The sequence below is a fragment of the Polypterus senegalus genome, chromosome 11 (genome assembly GCF_016835505.1).
Source record: "Polypterus senegalus isolate Bchr_013 chromosome 11, ASM1683550v1, whole genome shotgun sequence".
Lineage (NCBI taxonomy): Eukaryota > Metazoa > Chordata > Cladistia > Polypteriformes > Polypteridae > Polypterus > Polypterus senegalus.
This window is the reverse complement of record NC_053164.1, coordinates 34,625,840-34,646,564: the sequence shown is the minus strand read 5'-3', so window position 1 is coordinate 34,646,564 and position 20,725 is coordinate 34,625,840. Positions and strand designations below refer to the sequence as shown.

At 41.9% G+C, this 20,725-nt stretch overlaps 1 protein-coding gene across 19 annotated transcripts in view; it reads right to left on the bottom strand.

The window, feature by feature from the left end:
* Window positions 1–20,725, bottom strand: part of LOC120538827 (calcium/calmodulin-dependent protein kinase type II subunit beta) — a 397,041-nt gene that overhangs the window by 358,610 nt on the left and 17,706 nt on the right. The gene's annotated exons all lie outside the window — the stretch shown is intronic.

Genomic DNA, 20,725 nt, shown 5'->3' with positions numbered 1-20,725 from the left:
AGATGTATTTTTGCAATGATAAAGCAAGTACAGTGGCATGAAGAAGTATTGAAGCCCCGTAAAAGTCAACATAATCTTCTGCACGACAAAAGATTTGTACACATGTTCATCCATTCAGTTATTTTAATGTGAATATGTTTTGCTATAACAAAGTCAGAGTGAAACATTTTCTGTAGATATGTAACTGAAGGAGAAAACTCAAAAGTTATCGATTATATAAATATGTAGACCTCTGCGCTTTGGAAGCTCCAGGTTTATGCAAATGACAAATTAATCACAATTGACACAAAGGTCACGGGGTGGTATCCTACCTCAGGACACCAGTCTAGGCAGGGCCCACTCCCTCCTATACCCACACACCCTCATATCTAACAATGTAGTCTTTTCGAGATGGACGTAACTATAAAGGCATCGAGGAGAACATACAATCCCCCTGCACGGACAGACTGGGCCACTGACATCTGAAGCCAGGTCTCCTGTTATTTTTATCCTAAGCGCTAACTTGACTCGAAATGCCAGTGGACAAAACAAATCAAACACATTGCATAAGCTCATTTGCCAAAATAACAGTTGCACAAAGGAAAATCCTCAATAAATTATGAAGAAGCCTTGTGCCAGGCAATGTTCCGAAATCCCTTCACTTCAAATAGGACATGTTGTGCACCCCTTTAATTCTGAGGGCACTCCCCGCATTTGCACCTCTTTAAAATGGTAGCTCCTGGTGACAGCGGCCATTTGACAAATGGCTATCCTGCGTGAGGATTTCCCCTCTGAAAACCAAACACTAGTGGATACGATGAAGGAGGAATTTTATTCAGATGGCGATGCAGCCGTGCTAAGGGCGCCATGGGAACAAATTGCATTAGACACTCAATATTTCAATCAGAGTAATAGAGGACAACAGATTGAGAGGTGGAGTTTAAAGGTTCATAAACAGAAGCTTGTGCCAAGGGAGGGTTGTGTGTCAGATTGGAAGAACCAGGATGCCAAGTACCAGATGGCACATGTCTGTTTTTGTTTTGTCAACAGGAAGTACCCCCTGTGGTAAGGAATGCGTGTAAGAGAGCCATGCACCCCACAGAAAGGGACAAATCTTGTGTCTGCCAAAAAAAGAAAATGCCCGCCTTTTTAAATGTCTGGTTAGGGGAGGGTCGCACTGAGTATTACAGCCACTAGCAGGTGGCACTGTTGAAACATGGGATTGCCTCAGATCCTGAGAAACAAAACTTTACCAAGGGTCTGAACAGATCCCACCAACAACGGACCACTTCAGCCTGGAGTTGCTAAGCAGCAGACAAGAGATGTCTGGCAGGAGCAATACAGCCAGAGTGGAAAGTAATGAAAATTAAAGCACTGCCAAGAGATTTGGCACGGTGGATCACAAGCAGTGGACGGCAAATACACACAAGCCCCCAAAGTCTGTACGTGCCAGGCACAAGGGCCTCCAATAGTTTACTTGATTCTTTTTGATTGTGCAGCACGCAACGACAACATGTCAGTACTGGTGCCTCATGCCATCGGAGGCTCTGATTCTACTCCCTTTTACTGCTCACATACTTTCCTCGTGCTTATCTGAGATTTGACCTTCATCTGCCTCACCCAAGACATGCAGTCAGACTAACCTGTCGAGTAGGTGCCCCATCCAGAGAAGGTTCCTATTTTGTGCCCTGTGTAAAGACTCCAGCATGACCTCGCCACTCTCTCTGTGTTACTTCATAAGGGCTGACTGGACGATCTAAACCACCACCATGTGAAGACATAAATGTATCCTGTGATGGATCAGAATCCAACCCCGTGAAAGTTCTCGTAGTGTGTCAGTTTAAGAATTGAGGAGCACATGACCCTGGCTCGGAAACTCTCTACACACTCCACCACGAATGATGACCTCTCTAAGCTGTCCCATGATGGAGTAGCAGCACATCTAGAGAAAGTTCTTGTTGTGTGTCAACTTAAGAGTCTAAGACCCCAAAGCACTGACTGTGATAAATTTCTGTATAAAGGCTGACTGATCTCTCTAACTCACTCCAGGTGGTCCTATTCTGGCATAGCATCCCATCTAGTGTTGTCAAATTATATAAAATAGGGATCTAATTATTATTTTTTTTAAATTTTATTAATTTTATTGCAATCATTCCATACAAATCAATCAATTTTTACAAAAAGCAGAATTGAGAACAAGCCGACCCCCACCCCTAAGAGAGAGAGCGTGGCCAACGGAGTCAAACTTAAGGCTTGTAAACATACCTAAATTGATTAGTTTGATAAGTCAATAGAGATGAATGGAGAAGAAAAAGAAATACAGAAATGACTGCTTCCTCTGTGCTTATTTTAAAATATTACTGATTAGATCCTGCCATGTTTTGAAAAAATTCCGTACCGATCCTCTGAGTATTTGATTTTTTTCCAATCTCAAATAGTATAACACATCGGTTTCCCACTGACTTGGGAGGAGAGTTTGGGTTCTTCCAGTTTATCAGAATAAGTCTGCGTGCCAACAGTGTAGTGAATGCAATCACAATTTGTTTGTCCTTCTCCACTTTAAACCCCTCTGGAAGAACCCCAAACACAGCTGTTAATGGGTTAGGAGGGATTGTGAGTCCAAGGCTGTCTGAAAGGTAATTAAAAATTTTTGTCCAGAATAATGCTAATTTGGTGAAGGCCCAGAACATGTGACCTAGTGAGGCTGGGACTTGGTTGTAACGTTCGCAGGTTGGATCATGTCCTGGAAACATTTTGGAGAGTTTTAGTCGAGACAGATGTGCTCGATATATAATTTTGAGTTGTATAATTGTATGCTTTGCGCATATGGAGCTTGAGTGAATTCTCTGCATTGCTACTTTCCACTCCTTTTCTGATATATTAATTGAGAGATCTTTTTCCCAGTGTCCTCTTGGATCTTTGGATCAACCTGCTATATCCTAACTACAGGGTCACGGGGGTCTGCTGGAGCCAATCCCAGCCAACACAGGGCGCAAGGCAGGAAACAAACCCCGGGCAGGGCGCCAGCCCACCGCAGGGGAACTAATTCTCATATTAAAAAATAATTAAACATTCAAATAGGGTGGCACGGTGGCACAGTGGTTGGCTCAGTGGTAGTGCTGCTGCTTCGCAGTTACGACCTGGGATTCTTTCCAGGGTCCTCCCTGCGTGGAGTTTGCATGTTCTCCCCGTGTCTGCATGGGTTTCCTCCCACAGTCCAAAGACATACAGGTATTGGCGATCCTAAATTGTCCCTAGTGTGTACATGGTGTGTGGGTGTGTGTGTGTTCTGCGGTGGGCTGGCGCCCTGTCTGGGGTTTGTTTCTGCCTTGCGCACTATGCTAGCTGGGATTGGCTCCAGCAGACCCCCCGTGACACTGTGTTAGGATATAGCAGGTTGGAAAATGACTGACTGACATTCAAATATATTCAAACATGGGTAAAAGTTGTAAGTGCTATGAGACGTATGTTCGTTATGTTTCATTATTTGCTCCTGGTTTGTCTGCCAATCATGTAGTTATGACTTGTGCACTGACACTCCTCCACAACAATGGGATTGTCTGTATAAGAAAAGTGAAAAAGTGGAACCAGGACACTTCATACATCTGTAATGCATATAAAAAGCCCATAGAAAATTGCTTAAACACAGGCTTTGTGCCTTTCTGGTTCTTGGGTGCAAAAGATGTGAAATTGTTAGTGAATTTCCCCTTGGGATTAATAAAGTATCTCTCGATAGATCTATCTATCTATCTATCTATCTATCTATCTATCTATCTATCTATCTATCTATCTATCTATCTATCTATCTATCTATCTATCTATCTATCTATCTATCTATCTATCTATCTATCTATCTATCTATCTATCTATCTATAGTTTATATGTGTTGAGTCTATTTGGTGAAGAGCTCGACTTTGCCGATGATGTTTAGATCTTCGAGGAGACAATGGAGCTTGCGAGTGTCCTGGATAAAAACCAAGATCCAGGCCTTTAATGACCTCTTTGGCACAGCCATCAGCAGTGTGTCCGTCTGTCTGCGGATAGAGTGTCAACCGTGTTGACAGGTTTACTTACCTCAGCAGCGACATTCATGTCACTGGTGACTGGGCTGGGAGACCATGGGGAGGTCATAGGGTCACTAGAAATGGGTGTGTGGTGCACATTACCTGCATGGTGAGGGAGCATCAGTTATGGCACTATGGCCATGTGGCGCGAAGCCCCAAGAGTGATCTGGCTCACAGGATCCTCATTGCTGAGGGCCTGAGCGGCTGGCCTAGCCGAGGGGGATGCCCACGTAACACCTGGCTGCGGCAGATAGATGGTCATTTTGGGAGGGTGGGACTGGACTGCATGTCTGCCTGAAGGGTTGCCAACACCCAGGGCACATGTTTCGTCGTGTGGTGGGTGCGGCTCCTACTGTTTGCTCCCCAACCTGACCTAACTGACCTGAGTATTTTTGTGCTTAATGAACTAAATGTTGTACTGTAAGAATCTTTAAGCATTTCTCCCTCGTTATATTTTTTATTTGGCAAACACTCAATAACAGCAACTTAGAAATTTTTCTACCAGGTAAAAAAAAAAAAACACAGCAAAATTTTAAAACAAATCACAAGAAGCTTATGTCATAATTAAAAAAAGAAAACAGCTTGTGGATGGCAGATGAAATGTGTGGAGCTGCCCGATTTGATAAATCTGTATAGTGAGGTGCCAGAGGTCAAAGAATAACATTCAGGATTTAATTAAATACGTATTTTTTCCCCCTTTAAAAGATGCAGCAAAAATATAATGCATGAAACCTTAATACCAATTTTTTCATTTCACCTTTGTTTTATGAATTATGTGTTAAGCTAGCAGCCTCTAAAAGAGCCACATTAGTTGAGGTAGCCGTAAAAATAACAAAAGTGAAATCAGAAATATGTCAGTTATTTCCCATTATGTTCATTGAGAAAGGAAACCAGCATTTGTTTATCACGATGAATAGTATAAAACAACAAATCAGGAATTTCATGTTCAAGAGTAAAGCTGAAGAGGATCAGGAGTGGACCGATGTCTTGTCAGTGCACCTGTTAACCAAAAAGCAGAGCCGTGTGGTAAAGAGTTTTATAAATGACGATACAAGCTAACAGTTCTAAATGATAAAAATGCCGATCATGGAATTGATCGCTGTGTATTGGTGTGTGGCGCTCCCAATATCTATGCAAAAGGACGAAGGTCCAAGTCTTTAGAGTCCTGGTACTTCCTGTCTTGCTATATGGTTGTGAGACATGGACGCTATCCAGTGACCCGAGACGTAGACTGGACTCCTTTGGTACTGTGTCTCTTCTGATAATCCTTGGGTACCGTTGGTATGACTTTGTGTCGAATGAGCGGTTGCTCGTGGAGTCCCGAATGAGGCACATTACCTGCATTGTGAGGAAGCGTCAGTCACGGCACTACGGCCATGTGGCGCGTTTCCCCAAGGGAGATCCGGCTCGTAAGATCCTCACTGTTGAGGACTCAAGTGGCTGGACCAGGCCAAGGGGTCACCCACGTAACACCAGGCTGCGGCAGATAGAGGGTCATTTCCGGAGGGTGGGACTGGACCGCCTGTCTGCCTGGAGGGTTGCCAACTAGGATCCCGAGTTGTTTCATCGTGTAGTGGTTGCGGCAACACACTGTACCAGTGCATGCTCCCCAACTTGACTTGACTTGACTTGAAGTGATGAGCAAAACACATGAAAAATACATAAGTTCAGCAATGCGGGTGTGGAGTAACATGAAATGAGTGCAAGGTAAAAGAAAGGACTGTTCTTCCACAATGAAATGTCAGCATTTGCATTCAAATAAGAAGATTTCATGAAGATTTGATTTCTACTTGAATAGTGATGTTCGTTCTGATAGCCGTAGTCCCATTCATCTACTAGTGTGCCAACTCAAAAGTCTAGGACTCCCAAAACCATGACTGGTACAAGTTACATTTCTTTGTGTGTTCTTCCATTATGGCGGCCCCTGTGCGAATGCATAATTATGGACTAGCGTCCAATCCAAAGAATGTCTTTGGTGTAAGCTAACTGGAGACTTTAGGACCCCAAAAACCTGACTGGGATGAGCCTCGATTCTTGGTGTATCTCTCCATAGAAAGGCTGACTGACTTTTCTAAAAAAAACACTTCAGTGTGAACAAACAAGTGTGTCCTATGGGCGAGTGACCCACCTAGCAGAAGTTGAAGACTTGAAGGCCTCATGATTCTGACTGGGATAACTCTCTGTAATGAATGGTGACTGCTCTGAACTGCCTCAGTGTAGACAAGGCACAAGTGTGTCCTACATTTTACTTAAAGGCCCATTCAGAGAAGGTTCCTGTTGTTTGCCAGTTTAAGTCTCGAGAACCCCACAATCCTGACTGAAATTACTCACCACACACTCCATAATGAATTATGACCTCTTTGAATTGTGCCAGTGTAGAGGTAGAAGTGTGCCCCGTGATATAATAATAGACCACCCAGAGAAGGTTCCTGTTTGGTGCCAACTTTAGACTTTATGACCCCATATTCCTTACTGGGATAAATCTTGTCTCTTTGTAAATTCACTATAAAGGCTGACTGACCTCACTCAGTCACTCCAGTATGAATATATATGTGTGTCCTGTCATGGACCAGTGTCCCATCCATACTTAAGACTCCAGAACCCTCAAAACCCCAGTTCTGTTTCTCTGTTTCTTCTTCCATAAAGGGCTAACCCGTGTCAAAGATCAAACATGTAATGGGGTTGGTGGCCCAGTGTCCAGTCCAGGGAATGCCCTTAGTGTGTGCTAATTTCAGACCCCCAAGACAATGAATGGGATAAGCCGCCTTTTGATGTTATTTCACCATTTAAAAGGCCAACTGACCACTGTAGTCACTCCAGTATGAATGCACAAGTGTCTTTGTCCTATAAAGGTCAAGTGTCCCATCCAGGCAGTTAGGTTCCAGTTTAGAGTTCTGCCCAAGGGAGGTCCTGACCCTATATACATCCTCTCTAGTCTGCGATGATGGCCCTTTCTCATTTCAAGAAGAGGACGAGTACCCTTCGTATTCTTTGCCTCTTGTGGGCCTTGAGGTAGCTGTGAAAGCCCAGGTGAGACAGAACTTTTCTCTGGCCCTCTGGGCACTGGATTCTCAGAGTGGCCTCCACAAAACAAGTCTGGCCAAATTTTTTCTTATCCATCTTTCCTCCACACTAGCCAAGTTTCCATCCAGTTTTTTGCGACGTTTTGTTATCGACAAACAGAATATACGTAAAAAAAATTTGCGAAATTTGCTGTCTCCAGCCTGTTTCCATCCAACTGGCTTTTTATCGATAAAATGGTGTGCGTGATGACGTCAACCAAACGAACTGTCGCATAAGTTTTGTTGTATCGCGAAAAAAAATCTGCCCGTGAGCCGTTTCCATACATAATTTTGTGTATGTCGCAAATTATCTACCTTTTGTTTTCCACGTTAGACCCCCTCCACTAAACAAAGAAACAAAGAAATGGAGAGATTATTTAGACAGTTTTTTTAAATTTGCCAGCTTAGTTATTTCAGTTTCACAAATAATTGGAATTGTACATAATATCCGAAGACGACAGCAGAATGAAGCAGTTGCTTGTCTGACAGCCCTAGAGCTCGAAGAAAGTACCCCAGTGCGACGAAACCCACGGGTATGGGAGAGACGACGAAATAAGACCTTCTGGGAGGAGGTGGTGGAGAGACACTTTACAGAAAATCTCTGGTTGCAACATTTTAGAATGACACGGCCAACGTTTGAGATGTTGTGTGGATTCATCAGTCCTGATGTTGCGCCAATCACAGGTTGCCATCGACCACGGTTCCAACCCAAAAGCGGATTGCCATCGCCCTTTACAAGCTGGCAACCTGCGCCGAGTATAGAGTAGTTGGAGAAACTTTCGGGGTTGGTAAAACTACCGTCCATCGATGTGTATATGCTGTGTGCACCGCTATTAAAGAAAAATTAATGCGGCGTTATATCAGACTTCCGACTGTAGCGGAGGCCAATGAAATTGCATACCGCAATTCCTTGGTGCATCTTGTACCACAGATTTACGGTGTGCTGGATGGCACGCATGTGCCAATTCTTCCCCCGACGGAAGGCTACCGCGATTACATTAATCGCAAAGGGTGGCCATCTATTGTTCTCCAGGCCCTTGTTGATGACAGGTGCATGAAACGAGACATTTGCGTTGGCACTCCTGGAAGTGCCCATGATGCAGCTGTGTTTGCAGCATCGGATCTGTACAGGTGAGCCTACCTTTCAACATCCCTTCTCAGTGCGATAACAACTGAATTAGTACTGTAACCTGCTTCCCTTAAGGTTTTTAATTAAAACTGAAATTTGAATTAATACAAAATAACGATGTTTAATCAAAAAAAAAATAAAGTTAATATTAATGAGAGAATGTCTCATATATGCTAAAAAATCTGCCATTTAATAATAAGAAAAAAATGTTTAGATAATGAAACACACGGTTTATTAAATATTTTGACTGGTACAGTAAACTACCTTTGCGGTTTTTGTATTATTTAGACATCCTGAGAGACACCCCCAGGCTACAGTTGATGTGGAGGGAGTTCAGGTACCCCTTTTAGTAGCAGGAGACCCAGCCTATCCGCTACTGCATTGACTCATCATAACGAGTCTTTTCATCAGACCATGCGAACCGCTCCGCTATTCTCGTTTTGATTGCACGTGATGAAAATTTATCATGTTACACATTTATTTGCGTTAAAGCCCTTTTTTCCGACAAAAAATGTTTCCAATGTAGTTTTTGCGACATCTGAAGTATCGATATGGAATTTATGCGCTAAAGTTAAACGGAAAAATATTATGTCGACATGTACAACATTTTATCAATAATTAGCATTTCCATCAGATAAAATTTGAAGCGCTAAATATTTTTTTCACAAAAACTCCTTGGATGGAAACCTGGCCAATGAGGACTTCTTAAAAGGCATCTCTACTTTTTACTTGTTGCTCCTCAGCCATGAAATGAGCTGCCTCTCCCCATCATAACTATTCCAAGTCTATTGACTTTTCAGTGCCCTATTAACTCTTTCAGGGCGGATGTCGACTTTTGTCGAAATTCAGGGGTAGAGGATGAGAATCAGCTCTAAACTGCGACTAAACTCACTGTTCTGTTTTAGTTTAACTCTCTTAGCTAGAAGGAAAGTTAGCTTCAGTGATCTGACCTTGATACCCTGCGCGTGAATGAGTGGCGAAGAGATCTGGCGAGAGACCAAAGCAAATGGGTAATGCAAAATTCTCTGTGGATGATGTTTTGCGTACTATCATTGAATCAGACTTCTCAGACTCCGATTTTGATGCAAGTGATCTGGAGTTGGAGATCGAAAACAAAAGTGAGGTATCAGCATCAGCTGATCGTGGTTCACCTGGGAGGACCGTCACTTACAATGACACGAGATACAAATCGGATTGTGTCACACTGCGACTGCCACTGCTGGCCCCAAGCAACCACTGCTGCCAGAAACCATTAACAGACACTGATATCACTACAGCATGCACAGCAAGAGACGTTTTCATGTTGATTTACTGTATGTATGAAACAATTTCAGGAAACTGAGATCTCTGGAAAAAATATTCAGCCCTCAAAGAGTTAAAGACTCACCTCTTGACATGGCACCCCTTGATGCTGTCTACTACAGTATTTTACCTACTGTCCCCCACTTTGGATTTCATCAGTATTTTCCGGCCTCTCTGCCCTTGAATCGTGTGCTGTCATTTACTGTTTGCACTGTCATCATTCAGGCCCTGAGCTGACTGCAGTTCTTACAGGGAGGTGCAGGGAAACAGGAAGTTTTGGAACGAGGTGTTGGCGACCCTGGGGTGACGGCAGTTATTTGGGACCAAAGCGACATCATTTAGAACCCATTGCCATTAGTTATAATGGAGCAGTGGAGTGGTGCGCAGCGAGCATTCTCTGTGAAAGCCTTTTATAAGAATGGTGACAGTGTGACTACTGCGCAAAGGGAATTTCGGCATCATTACCAGTTAGGACGTCACAATCGTATCCCATCTGCTCGTGCGATTACCACATGTGTGCATAAGTTTGAAGAATCGGGTTCAGCCTCAAAAAAGAAGTCCCCAGGTGGGGCCATTTTGCATACTATCCCAACAATCGATGGCAGCTATTTGACGATTGTTTGGAAGATGTATCATTACATGCAACGGTGACATTCCATATCCTCCGAGATCCCCAGATCTCACTGTTCATGATTTTTTTCTGTGGGGACCTCTTAAAAGCCAAGTGTACCGCACACATCCTGCAAGCATTGTTGAACTAAAAAGGACGATTGAAGAGGAAATCGCTCTTGACAGGTTACATCAAGCAATGCAGAATTGCCACAACAGGCTGTCAGAATGTGTACGGAAAAATGGACAACACCTTCATGATGTTTTCTTCAAAACATAAAATGAGTATTGAATGAATATTGACTATTATCATCAATTGCATATCCTGTACAATACATTTCATCATTAAATGTATTTTGTAATGTGTTTATTTGTGCATTGAACGACAATTGAAGATTTCCTGTTTCCCTGCACCACCCTGTATTTTAATGAAAATTGCTCTTCTCAATTGCCTGTTAACTTTACACGGTCTTGCCAAGCACTCCCCATGCCCGTAAATAGCCTTCGGTAAAGAAGAATGTGTACCACTTAAGAGAGCAACAACAAACTTCGCCTAAATTGTATTTCACTTTGCTTTCAGGGGCAGTATGCAGTGCCAGCATACTGTAGGGTCTTCTATTATTACTGACTCTAACAGAATGGAAGCACCACCGGACTCTGCTTCATTACATTAGAGTCCTCTAAAACAACACGACAAAGCTCATCTAGCAGATGGAGAGGTAAGTCTTTTCTCTGCAGTCAGGGCAAATAGCCCTTTACCACAGGAATAATGGAGGGATGACTGGAAGGCCGAATTAATACAAATGGGATTCATTAGCAACAAGCCAATGTCAGAGTACGCAGCACAGCCGCTGATGTACCAGCTTCCTGTGGATGGACAGACTTCTGCTAGTAGACAAGGTCAGGGAAAGTTCAAGAAGTCTGAGAATTAATTAAGTCAGTCGGCTCGGCCAAACAGCATGAGGACTTGGAGCTATCAAACAGCAGGAGGAAAACAAAACCTCCAGTGGAACACATGGAGAATTAGCAAACCTAGAACAGAAGGCACAGTGACTACCAACAACGACAAGCAGCAGACATGTGTGGCCTGCAGCACACTACGAAACTGAGGCCTTTAGTACCTAAAAGCTTCAAAGCAAGCACTGGAAACCTCCTTCAGGTCACAAAGAGAATCCTTGAAGGTATCTAAGCAAACCCTGTGTCCCTTTTTCATGTTACCACATCAGTTTCCTTCAAGCTGTAAGGCAAAGGCTCCAGCCAAGCAATGTCACTATGCGAAGATGAATTCTTCCAAAAGAAGTCCTCCAACTTCCATTCAAACTATTGAACCAAGGTTGTTTATTTTAAGATACTGTACCAGACCTTCTCCATACTACAAAACCAAACCAAGTCATTGAATTTTCGTTCAAGATACCAGACCTTCTTCAGACTATAAAAAACAAGCTGTCCACCCCTAAATCAAGCTACAAGATAAGATTCTTCAAATATTTCTTCTTCCTATCAGAGCTCGCCAAATCTGTTTTAGTCTACCACTCCAAGCCATGCTAATCTATTTCATACAATAAAATGGAGGGCAGTCTAACCCCTTCAAGCTACTAAAAAGAATCCCTCCTTCCATCTGTCAAACCAACGATACCACAATCAAACCTTTCATACCTCCTTCAAGTTACCAGACTCAGCCCACTAATCCACTTTCACTCTGCCAAATCAAGTCCTCGCATCTTCCCATCATCTACCAACCCCAAGCCCTTCAGTTATCTTAAAAGCTATACACTTGAAAAAAATTCGGTAAAAGGATCAATACACCAGAAATGGCCCAAGATCAAAACATGGACACCAAGGAAATGAAACGTCAAATCAGATCACAAAATTAGAATTGAAGTCAAGAAGGCACAAGCAGTAAATTTGCAAACTAGCAGTAGTAAGAGCAATAGCATGAGAGACTTTGGAACTTTTATCCATAAAGTCATATGAAGTGGACACTGAGCTTCGTGTACTGAGACTGTCTTGTACCAAAATAACTACAGAAACAATAATCTGTTCCAAAAAATCACTCAGACTTGAAAATAACCAAGGATAAAAAACAAAGCCCTTGATTACACACTAAGAACAGATGAGAACTTGTTGGCCGGCTGAAATGCGAATAAAGCTTTTGTACTCAAAATTTTTAAAAGTCACAACTTTCAGTTCAACTTTCTTAATTATGAAGCATCATCACTTTTATGTCACTTTTCAATATCTAAATAAAGCTAAATAAGCGTAAATGTTATTTGGAGAAACACAACATTAAATGTAACAAGCAAGTATAACAGCACTAACAACTCCTATTGCAATTCCAGAAGTAACCATCCATCCATTTTCTAACCCGCTGAATCCGAATAGGGTCACGGGGGTCTGCTGGAGCCAATCCCAGCCAACACAGGGCACAAGGCAGGAACCAATCCTGGGCAGCGTGCCAACCCACCGCAGGACACACACAAACACACCCAGCACACACTAGGGCCAATTTAGAATCGCCAATCCACCTAACCTGCATGTCTTTGGATTGTGGGAGGAAACCGAGCGCCCGGAGGAAACCCACGCAGACACGGGGAGAACATGCAAAGTCCACGCAGGGAGGACCCGGGAAGCGAACCCAGGTCTCCTAACTGCGAGGCAGCAGCGCTACCACTGCGCCACCGTGCCGCCCCCAGAAGTAACCGTTTAACTTAATTTATTTCCTTCAAATACTGGATATATGCAACTCAAATATGACAGCTTCAAAGTCTGTTACTTTCTTATCTGCTCTATTTCTACTCTGAAATGCTTATTTAATCAAAGTTTTATAAAAGAAAACATTCATATCAACAAATGCCATACATTCATTTACAGAAATTACATAAAAAACAATTGCTAAACATGAAAGTAGGCAAACACAGAGATTCACTAGTCAATAAGGAGAGAAGTACGAGTAAAGACTCTAAAATAAAAAGGTACCAAGTCAACCAATTAAAGAGCAGTTCGAAGGGAATATCAGTAGTCTTGACCAATCAGGTCAGTGTATTATTATCTATCTATCTATCTATCTATCTATCTATCTATCTATCTATCTATCTATCTATCTATCTATCTATCTATCTATCTATCTATCATATAGTGCCTTGTAAATGCAGGCAGTAAACTTCTGTCTGTATTTAAACTCATTCACTTAATACAGAGCTTCACAGTAACAAAATAAAAGTTAAATGTGTGGAAATCCCCTTCTGAAAAGCCAAATAAACATTCACTTCTGACTTGGGGGCCCTGAGTCCACAGACAAGAGACTCTTAGCAGTTCCTTGCTGGTGACCGATATACAAACATATTATGGTTTTTGCAGAATACGCAAGTATTCCTGTTAGGACACTGCAGCTGTAAACAAACTTTCTTACAAAATAGGAGTTTGCATGAGCCTGTGATAGCCTGGCATGCCTGTAATAATCTGAGCGGGTGGTGCATACAAACAGCTTCTTCTGCTTTTAATCATTTCCATGTGGTATGGCCAGGCACAGACTCACAAGGTCTCAGGAGACTGCCATGGGCACAAACTTCATTTTCAGTCAACAATGACAGACGTGACAATAAGCTTGAACTTGAACAATGTTTCTTAAAATGTTTATTCAGTGAAGCACGTACAAAGGAATGAGAACACTCAATGTAGATTGCTGATTGTTTAAGGAACATTTAAGCCTCACTGTGTAAAAAATGAGAAGTCAATGGAATGACACAAAGCATTTGAAAAATGATGTACAAGCAAATGCACTCACTGTATGTGTAAAATATCAAACCTGCTTAATTCAGCTCAGTGGGCATTATAAGGCAGCGCCTATCCTGACGGCACTTGGCATGAGGCAGGGTACCAGTCCCAGACTGCCATGAATCTGTTGCAAATTCTGGGTTTTTATGTGTGTAGATCTGTTTGGGAGCTAAAATTTGAAAGTCTCAAAAAAAAGCATAATAAAGATCGACTTAGCACAAACAAATGGAAATTATTACTCAGTGAAACAACGGAACAGTGAAAATATATTGTTCGGATTTAAACTTTAAGTCAGAGACTTGTAGATCGTCTAATTCATGTTGCCATCAGGGAAAAAAAGCAGTGTTTCTTCCCAATGAAGAGGCGTATCCATCAGAATTAAAAAATTCCAAAATCGTTGGCGCGGTACACATGCAGAGCAGGTTAGAGATAATGGAAGTATGAAAATTTGAAACTCTCAAAGGATAGTAAAGATTGCATTAGTGCAAACAAATGGAAACTATTACTCTGGGAAGTAACGGAACAGTGAAAAGCTGCGAAGCCCCCTAGTTATTGTTAAAATCTCAACTTCAAAAAGGCAATTCAAAAGTCCTAACTGGACTGCAACCTTAGGGTTTGAGGGGTCGGCAATCATGTGGTCACACCAAAACAGTTCAGCCCCTGGTAATAAATGGGCCATATTGTTTAGGCTGGGCCCTGCTTACACACCACCTCAGTGATTCAGCTGAAAAGATGGAATGATGGAGGACTACACGTCACTCAAAACTGACTATGTCTACTTCCACAAAAGTCTGTATTTACATTATTGTTCATGCGATTTGAATCACAGACTTTGAGGAATTTCAAGAATTTAGTTTGGGTAACTGTATTGGGTGAGCAAACCATAGATTACTGCAAAACATCGGAGCAGTTGTTTGAGATATTTTGCATGTATATTACAGTTCACCCAACTTAAGATACAGCCTTTGTGGAGTTTCAAAAGTTTCATCATGAATAAAAAGGAACAACACAAAAAAACGTGTGTTACACACATATGAACGATTCAGTCACTCAACAAGTCATCCCCTGGGATTAAACATCTGTGTGTGAAACCGCAGTAAACCAGAAAATACAAAGAAATAGCGTTCAAGGTGCCAACCCAGCAAGGAGTGACCAAGATTATGGAATCCACCAAACACCAAAATAAATAACTGGATAAGAGCAGAGAAACTGATAGACAGGTAGTGTGGATGACAGATGGGACAGGCAGAAATGACAGAAGGGTCAACATTTAAAACAACACAGAAATATTTACTTTCTTACTTTAACCTGTAATACAAAAACACTCAGGCAATGCCGGGTACTTTGGGTAATTTAAAATAGAAGTGTTCCCTGGCATTGACTCAATGTTTGTACAAATAATAAAAGACATGAGAATTGACTGAGTTAGATTAATAATATCAAAACAAACCCTAACAAGACATTTTCCCTTTCTTAAATACTGTTTAACAAGGCTCTTTACCTATGCTTTATCACTTCAGGTTTCACATTTAACGGAGCGGCCTTTTTGATCTTTACTAGTCATTTCCAAATAATTATGGAGCTGTGATGCTAGGGGCCATGTGAGAAAACACCTGAGCAACACACGGTGCTGTCTGGCTGATGGCCAATGCTGTTGAGCATCACCAGCATCCAACGTCATCTCAAGGATCCAACCTCGTTCTGCAAAGACTCCTGTCAGCTGGAGGTTTAGGGGTGTGGCTGGATGTCAGTGGCACAGCCTGCAGCAAGGTGTTCTGGGAACGGCTCAGAAGAGAGTTAGCACTAGTGGCACATATTTTGAATCTTGTCTTTTAAATCTTTACTGTAGTAAAGAAACCTAGTTTCATAGATCCTCTCTATCTATCTATCTATCTATCTATCTATCTATCTATCTATCTATCTATCTATCTATCTATCTATCTATCTATCTATCTATCTATTATAGTGCCTTTCCTATCTATCTATCTATCTATCTATCTATCTATCTATCTATCTATCTATCTATCATATAGTGTCTTATCTATCTATCTATCTATCATATAGTGTATTTCATCTATCTATCTATCTATCTATCTATTATAGTGCCTTTCCTATCTATCTATCTATCTATCTATCTATCTATCTATCACATAGTGCCATTCCTATCTGTCCGTCTGCCGGTCAATCTATCTATCTAAAGGACATTTAGTAAGTTTAGAATCTTTGGATTCATTTTTGACCCCAGGTTTTCTGAAGATCAGTGTTTTTCTCATTTATTTTGAACATCTTGTGTTTGCTCTTCTTAGTAAAACCATAAAAGAGAAAGGTCTGCAACATGAAATCACCCCTTATGAGAAGGATCTAGGAGTCATTTACAGACTCGTCAATATCTACATCCAGCCAGGGTACAGAAGCGATTAAAAAGGCTAACAGAATATCAGGTTATATAGCGCCTTGATGTGTGGAGGACAAGTTCAAGGAGGTTCTGCTCAACCTTTATAACACACTGGTGAGGCCTCATCTGGAGTACTGGGTGCAGTTTTGGTCTCCAGGTTACAAAAATGACATAGTAGCTCTAGAAAATAATGATTTCAGGCCTACAGGGGATGAATTATGAGGAAAGATTAAAAGAGCTGTGTCTTTACAATTTAAGAAAAAAAAGATTAAGAGGAAACATGAATGAAGTGTTTAAAATTATGAAGGGAATTAGTACAGTGGATGGACTCTGTTACTTTAAAATGATTTCAATGAGAACACGGAGACACAGTTGGAAACTTGTTAAGGGTAAATTTCAAACAAATGTTTGAATGTTTTTCTTCATGCAAAGAATCATAGACACACATGAATAAATGACTATGTACTCGGGTGAAGAGCGGGATTTTTGTGGCCTTCGATTCTTGACTTGATGTTATTTTTGACACTCTAGGTGAATAAGATGGCCTAGTTCGTTGGGCTGAATGGCCTGTTTCATGTCACAGTTTTTCTATTGTTCTAAAATGGATAGAATGTCAGACCATCACAGGGAATAGCTGAGCACACACCCACACTCCAGACACTAAATCTTCAAAAGCAGTGTGTCACACAAACAAATAACAGCTGATTGTGGTGGCTTAGGTTGTGACACTAAAATGTGCAGTTGTTACTTTAAACAACTAAATCAGGCCAGGTCTCCGCCGTCTGTCCCCACCGATGACACTCAACAGCTCCATTGTTCCCTGATCCCTCTTACAGCTTGCAACTTCACCTCAAGTGTTTGCAAATGACTAAAAAATGCATTTAATTTCTGACTTCTCCAAAGTGTTCGTTTTCTGCATTCAACCTACTGTAGCACTTAAGATGAAGTTACTTGCGACTCCCTGAACCTGACCAACTAAGTGTTTTGTTTCACCAATGGTTTTATCTAAATTTCAATTGACTGAACCACGCAGAGCAGAACTACGGTGCCACATTGACTTCACGCATTTTAATGCTCGTTTCTGTACCGAGATACTTATGGTTTGTCAGTGACTTTGGATATATTGGAAAATAGTGGTGGCTCTGAGGCTAGGGATCTGTGCCAGCAATCGTAAGGTTGCCGGTTCACATCCCATAACGCCACAAGTGACTGTACTCCGTTGGGCCCCTGAGCAAGGCCCTTAACCTGCAATTGCTCTGTCCTGAGTATGACGTTAATCTGCATCCAGCCCTGCAAGCAGGTTCTCCAACTTGCAGGGAAAACTTGGGGGGTGTTGGCAGGATCGGCACTCCAGCCACTTGTAAAAAAGCTCATACTGTTCAGTGTGGTGCTGAGGTGTCACTCGGATCTCAATCCAGGTGATTCGATTTGCGTTGGGTGCGCCAACACACTGTAATCAGCACATGCTCCCAACCTCTATGCACAGCATTAGTGTCATGGGTTCAAATTCAGGCTCCTGCACTGTCAAGCTTGAGAATTTTCAACCCGTATCCTAAAGAGGCATGTTGGGAGAAGGACAAGTGACTGTGACTGTGCGACAGACTTTGTAGGATTTGCGCGTTCTCTCAGGGCAAGTGTGTGCTTTTCTTCTAATACTCTCTTTTTTACTCACAACACATAGAGGTGCAGGTTAGGTTAGGTGGTTACTCTTATTTGACACTTTATAATTGACTATAGAAAAGCATTTTCAGTGATGTACAGGCATCCGAGAAACTCATACTTTCAATGTCCCCAGAAGTCACTCGAGACACTGCAGAGACGTTTCACATTGGCAGTGACCCCTGTAGTCATGACCCACTTATGACAATGTGAACCACATGGTGACACCAAGCCGGGTTGGTTTTTGCCCTGCACCCACAGATCAGATCTGTCTCCTTGTGACCCACTGAGCTTAAGAACTTAATGAATCCATTTACAGTGGGTATAAAAGTATTCACCCCCTTTGGTCGTTTTTACATTTTATTGTTCTGCAGCACTGAATCCCAGAGGACACTGATCACCAGAAAAACACTCTTTCATGTCAAAGAGAAATGAGTCCACTGCCAAGTGATCTAAATTATTTACAAATATAAAACGCAACATAAATGATCACCTAAGTATTCACCCTCTTTACTATGGCACACGTAAATCCTCACTGGCGCAGCAAATTGGTTTTTGTGATCACAAAACTTGTTCGATGGAGGTCTGGGGGTTCAGCTGATTGCACTATAAATGCACCTGACTATTGCAGGGAGTCAGTATGGTGGACTAACCTACACAATAAAGACAAAACAACACCCCAGGCAACTCTGAGAAAAAGTGACTGAAAAGCACAAGTCAGGGGATGGAGACAAGAAAATCTCCAAGTCACCGAATATCCCGTGAAGGAGTCCAGAAAGAGTATGGCACAGCTGTAGATCTGCTAGAGCAGACCGTCCACAAAAACCGGCTGATCAAGCAAGAGAAAGACTAGTGAGAGAGACCACCAAGAGACTTCTGAGAACTCTGAAGAAGTTACAAGCTACGGTGGCTGAGACTGGACAGACTGTGCACATCTCAGCTGTCTCATAGGTGCTTTACCAGCCACGGTTTTTGAAAGAGAAGAAACTGCTTAAAAGAATGCAGAAGGCCCATGGGAGACCCTAAAGTCAGTTGGAAGAAGAGTTTATGGTCTGATGAGGTCAAAATGGAGCTTTTTGCCATCAGACTAAATTTCATGTCTGAACACTGCACATTGACAGAGACACCCCATCCTTACCAAGAAGGGCCATGGTGGCAGCATCACACTGTGGGGATGCTTCTCTGCAGCAGGACCTAAAAGGCCAATACAGGGAACAACAAATGCAGCAAATACAAAGAAAAGCTGATGCAGGATAACCTGATGCAGTATACAAGAAACCTGCACCTTGGCAGATTTGTTTTCCGGCAAGGCAACAACCCCAAGCATAAAACCAAAAATTGCACTTTTTGGCCATCAGACTAAATGCCATTCTTGAAAACTGCACATTATCAAAAACGAGCAATCCCTGTGAAGCACGGTGGTGGCAGCATCTGGCTGTGGGGATGATTCCTTGCAGGAGGACCTGGAAGACTTTTTGTGGGTAAAACCTGTTTGCAAGAGACCTGGTTAGAAGATTTGTTTTCCAGTAACACAACAACCACAAGCATAAAGCCAAAGCTGTACAGGAATGGCTTAAAGACACCAATGTTAATGTCCTGGAGTGGCCGAGTCAGAGTCCGGATCTCAATCCAACTGAGGATTCGTGGCTGGACTTGACAAAGGCTGCTGGCTTGTGATCTCCATGCTGCCTGACAGAGCTTGAGCATTTTTTACAAAGAATGAATAAAAATGGCAGTGTGCAGATGTGCAAAGGTGATAAAGGGAGAGATCTGAGTACACCGACTTAAGGCTATCATTGCTAAATATCAACTTGAAGGGGTGAATACTTTTATTTTTTGCTTTACATTTGTAACTTGCTACATTGCCCGGCTTCGTCAGAGAAATTTCCTAATAGAATGGGCCTCAGTTATAGTGCTGTTAATCGGATGTATCGGAAGTACTACGGAACTAATGGAGTATTTTCTGTATGCGGTATTTGTTATTTTTGTACCAGGGGTTAAAATTATTAGTTCACTGGAGCTCCTTACTCTTGAATATGCTACATACAATTGCCCAGGAGTAAAACATTTGTTCTTTTTCAAGTAACTGACTTTGGCTTGTACTGATTATCATTGGAAAAATACAGTTTAACAGGGAACTGTATTCTAATTTCAAATATTAGTAGGAGTAACAGGAATTTGGGATATAAATATAATTTCACCTTTTAGCACATCCTGTAAAAGAGGTAGGGTCAGCACTGAACATTATGAGGGTTTAGATCAAAAGCATTATAAACTGATTAGTGGTTTACTCAGGGCTGGATTAAGACCTTTACAGGCCCTAAGCACTTAAAAGATTTTGGTGCCCCTATATATATCAAGTTCAAAATATAAATAGCAAACCGTAAAATAAAATTTTATTTTTCAAAATTAAATTGGTTATACGTGGCTCTATCTATCGATAGCACCACGTGCAAGTGGAGTAACAAGTGGAACCTCTGTGTAAATTCAAAACACGTGGCATTAAATATATTTTGTTTTCATATAAAAATCACACAAAATTTTTTGTTCAAATTATTGTACCAAAAGCATACTAGAATGGTATGCTATGTATTATCATACATGCCATAAAATGATCGTGTTTGTATGATAATTATCGTGCATCTGGCAACACTGCGCTGTACTCACTCTCAGCTGATGACTGACTGGGACGGCCAACATCAACCGACAAGAACGATCACGTGAGCCTCGCTGGACCATGTGGCACGTTCCA